The following is a 5,072-nucleotide window of genomic DNA, read 5'->3' as shown; positions in this document are numbered from 1 at the left end:
TCACATTTACATGTCACATAGCTTATATTCTTTCTCACGTAGTCACATAGATCCAAGTCATATAAAATATATCCAAAGTGCATAGAATCACATAGATCATATCATATAGCTTAGATCATTTCTTATATGTTCATATAAACCTACATATCATATCTTGTTCACATATAATCATATATACTTCATATAACACATAGAAACACCTAGAACACTTCCACCACTACAACAAAATTGTACATTTGCGGTGTTTTTTTACCTATAGCGGCGTTTTTAAGCGCCGCTAAAAGCGCTTGTGGCGATTGGAAAAACGCCGCAAGAAGTGTCGCTAAAGTTAGCAGCGTTTGAGAAAAAAAATACCGCTAAAGTTAGCGGCGTTTGAGAATAAAAAATGCCGTAAAAGGTAGATATCTATAGCGGTGTTTGTTCCAAAACCCCGCACAAGGTTGAGATGTATAGCGGCGTTTTTGGAACAAACGCCGCAAAAAGTCAGATCTATAGTGGCGTTTATTGGAACAAACGCTGTAAAAGGTTAGATCTATAGCGGCGTTTTAGGAACAAACGTCGTAGAAGGTTAGATCTATAGCGTCATTTTTTGATACAAACGCCGCTAATTACATTTTTTTAGCATATATTAATTGATTTTGCATATTTCATTTATGCTCTACATCACCTAAATTTAATATCATGTAGCTTCATCTAATTAACAACAACCATAAATTTTAATTAAGACACATTATGCGGAAAAATACTTAACAACAAAATAAATTAAAATTTATAAACATTACAATTAAATGTAATGTAGTTTGACATTATTCTCTAGAATTTAATCTATGTTCTTTCACTTTCAATTAAAAAAAATATTGTTCACCCATGTAGGCCAAAAATCTTGCACACCCCAACCATTGTAGTCTTTTCTGGTTAGTTCATCAATCCATCCTGTGTTGCCTAACTCTGAATGTTTCGGTGCATCAGCAGGACCCCAACCGTTATAACTTTCTACGTTTGTAGAATCATCCGGCTCCCACCCATTTGCAAGAACAACCCCAGAGAACAAGTTACTATTACAATATGCAGGTTGAGCAACAGTCTGATGTGCATTTGCTGCACTTACATCAAGAACTGTTGGGGAAAGGACAACCTATAACATTGTAACTCTGGTTAGTACGACACTGTATATAATACGATAAACAAAACAAGTGAAAATAATACAGTTTGTGAAACACAACTCAATTTTCCAAAACTAAAACAAAACCACTGAGTTATTAACAAAAAGATTCAATGTACCAACTGAAATATGACAGATTCAATAAGACAAAACAATAATTTATAATGAAGTATAAAACTAACCAATTATCACAAATAATATAGTCAAGTTTAAATGAAATGTACTGCATTCATTCTCTTTCTATGATAGTGAAAAAAAAGAGAAATGAACATTAACTCTAGAATGAATATATAAATATTCTTGATAAGCAAGGAACGGATGAGAAATGAAAATACCAATTTAGTTCACAACTCTGTAAAAAAGAACCAAGTACTCTTCCTCTTTTACCTCAACCAGACAGTAGGCAATAATTTGACGCATTCATCCACATTAACAAAGGGAAATTTGATATCCTTGTACAACAGTTGTATCTGCAAGATACTAATTAGACACAAAGGTCGCTGAGATGAAATAGAACTTGCAGGCACCAATGTGAGACAAAAAAATGAACTACCTGTATGAGTACTAGGAATTTGTGGTTTGTTGAGAGTCGAACCATATAGTAAGAGCCCATTAGGTTCTTTACTTGTTGAAGTCAATGCACTAACAAGTGGAGTAGCTTCTACAATGGCTATGAAAGACTGCTTTGACTTGGTAACCTATTAAGCAAAAGAATGGGAGAAAACAAGTTTTGAGTGAAATAAATACGAGGAAGGTAAAACACATTACACTTACTGAAAACAACAATGTAAAACATATATACTAAAAGAACTATTTTTAAGGAACTGCAAGTGGATAACTAGAAGAAAATATAACTAAAATCAGTAATTCCTCGTGACATTGTGGTGCTTCCTAATAATATTATATGTTGAAAATCTGCATACCAGCATCAGATGAAATATAACCTTAGAGAGCAAGTAACTATAAAATTTGATAGCCACTTATATATTAAAATGGAATAATAACTCACAAGAGGTATAAGCTTATTAATCTTCATGGGATGATTCAATTTCATTTCATACAACCGTTGGCCTAAAAGAAGAAACCACAATTCATATAAGGTAGAGAACATCATCATTCACAAGAATATTAATTGAATGGTTAGAACAAACAGGAAAACCAAAAAAGAAACTAATATCGACTGAAAGCCAAGAAAAACACATAACACCATGATATATTATATCCCAACTAGACATCTAACGAAGCAAATTTAAAATGTAAAATTAACAGAAAATGTCATAAACATAAGTAAAATCGAGTGCAGCTAAAATGACACGTTGCAATCTCTCCACCCGATTGTCAGAGATGGTATAAGAACGTTTAGTGAGCAAAGGTGTTACACTACTAGCTCCCAGTTCCTAGAAAGTTGAAAACAAAACATTATAGTAACAAAAGTAACATAAACAAAATAAAAAGATATACATACATATATATAGTTAGAAATATTTGTAGTTTCATAAGACATAATGACATATAATACACTTCTCAACAAGCCAGTCAGCTCGACCACCCTTGAGTGAACCTAAATAGAAACATGATTTAGAAAATGAAACAAATTTGGCAGCTGCAATTATTTTCTTTTAACTCAAAAACTTACCAAAAGCAGAAAATATATGCCATTGTGGGGTATGTGGAAGAACAAGCTTTAGATCTTCCAATGAAACAAAATTAATCGTCGTACGTTCAATGTTTTGTATGAACCCTTCTACTAGACCTCCTCTCCCATTGAAGAGCACTAATATTCATAATTATACAACATCATTAAACAAATAAACATTAAACAAAATGAAACAAAACCCAGAGTTTCTATAATTTCAGTAATAAAATACAGTTACAAATTTGGATGAAAAATGGAATTGTCTGATGATAATAACAATACATGTCGTTAGTTTTTAATTTTAAAACTTTAGTCATATACCAGAATTCATCTCCCTGAATGCGAATGACACCTCCCTGCTTTTATAAATTTGTAAACAATTGGATAAAAGATTATAACTTGTGGTTAAGATATAAATATGTCGATAAAGAGAAGATATTACCTTGGAAGAAGGAAGAGTTTCAGAGAAGAAGAGAGGAAGGTCACCACGAGACTGGTTGGAGTATTCACAAGAGGGAATAGAAGAGAATGCTCTCAAGTTCAATGGTTTAATAAGTCAAGGATGCTTCAGCAGCAATGTGGGGTTCAAGCTTTCAATTTGTGGTGCGGATGCGGTTCAATTCATAGAGGATGAGTATGGTTATGTTGGCTTTCACTCAAGGGTAAGGCTTGGTGAATTTAAGAAACTCCAAGATTCTAAAACTTTAAATCTGGGTAATTTTTGTTCGATGAAAAAACCATCTTTAGTAGGTAAAGCTAACGGAAAATCCCTTCAGGATGCTGGTGAAACTTCTACTCTTACGTTCATCGTAAAACGATCCCCCTTGGCTCCGACATTTTAGTGAACATTTATCGTGCACTGCCAAAACCCTTCCATGACAGCTTGAATAACAGCGTGTTAGCTGGATTACCAGTTTACTCACTACCACTGCCTTCCGAAATCCTAAAACCCAGAAAAACTTAAATTGGCTATCCCTTGTTGCTTTTCCTAGGAAAAAAGAACAGAAAGAAAGAAATTGAATTTCTCAGGAACCAAACAGGCCAAAATTCGATTATTCTTTTCTTTTTGTCGGTTGGAAATGCAAAGCTTGGGTAGTAGCAGCATCACTCGCAGCAGCCCTTAGGTCTACGCTTCTCTTGCATGCCAAATACCTCATTTCATCACACCACTGTTGAGACTGCTCCACTAGTGGTCTATTGATCCAATCACCAGCGTTAGTTGCAACCACCACCTCATTTCCAGAGATAAAATCAGAGATTGAGAAGCGAGAAGAATAGTTGGAGCCACGAGAGGACCAGTAAATCGGGGAAGAGAATGAGAAAAGGCGTATTGAATTAGAGTTTTGAATTAGAGAATGACGGGAATGAAAAATAGGTGCGAGAAAAAAAATGGAAAAGTGTTAAAGGGGCGTGGGACTTAGAAACTGTAAAATTATGGCGTTTGTAAATACAAATGCCACTAAGTACGAGTCATTAGCGGCGTTTATATTCAAAACACCACTAAAGTACGAGTATATAGCGGCGTTTGCATTCAAAACGCCACTAAAGTACGAGTCTATAGCGACGTTTATATAAAAACGCCACTAAAGTACAAGTCTATAGCGACGTTTATATAAAAATGCTACTAAAGTACGAGTCTTTAGAGGCGTTTTTATTCAAAACGCCACTAAAGTATGAGTTTATAGCGGCGTTTGTATTCAAAACGCCACTAAAGTATGAGTCTATAGCGGCGTTTGTATAGAAACGCCACTAAAATACTAGTCTATAGCGGCAATTGTATAAAAACGCCACTAAAGTACGATTCTATAGCGACATTTGTATAAAAACGCCACTAAAATACGATTCTATAGCTACGTTTGTATAAAAACGCCACTAAAGTACGTAAATATAGTGGCATTTATTGGAAAAACACCACATTTTATCTTTCTATAGCAACGTTTACGCCGCTAATGTTTACATTTACTGGCGTTTTTTAAAAAAAACGCCACTATATGCAAAATTTTACTCGCGTTTGCGTAGTAAACGCTGCTAATAACGCCGCTATATGCTAAACTTATTGTAGTGCACATAGCTTATATCAATTTTCCGAATCCTTTCATATTACTTGATAACATATATCATATATGTATATAATAACTTATGTCATATCATCTACCTTATGCTTCATTTCTTTGTATTCCCTTAGATTACTTAAACTATGTCGTATTTCTAAACATATATCGTTTAATAGTATTTTATTTATATATTAATTTAATCTATTTACTTAATTCAATT

At 33.9% G+C, this 5,072-nt stretch overlaps 1 pseudogene; it reads right to left on the bottom strand.

Moving 5' to 3' along the window:
• Positions 1–841: 841 nt before the first annotated feature.
• On the bottom strand, positions 842–3,955 carry LOC120156503 (annotated as a pseudogene).
• Between the last annotated feature and the right edge of the window lie 1,117 nt (positions 3,956–5,072).

Source organism: Hibiscus syriacus, unplaced genomic scaffold (assembly GCF_006381635.1).
Source record: "Hibiscus syriacus cultivar Baekdansim isolate YM2019G1 unplaced genomic scaffold, ASM638163v2 tig00111220_pilon, whole genome shotgun sequence".
Classification (NCBI taxonomy): Eukaryota; Viridiplantae; Streptophyta; class Magnoliopsida; order Malvales; family Malvaceae; genus Hibiscus; species Hibiscus syriacus.
Note: the sequence above shows the minus strand (reverse complement) of the source record. Positions and strands in the feature narration are given on the sequence as shown.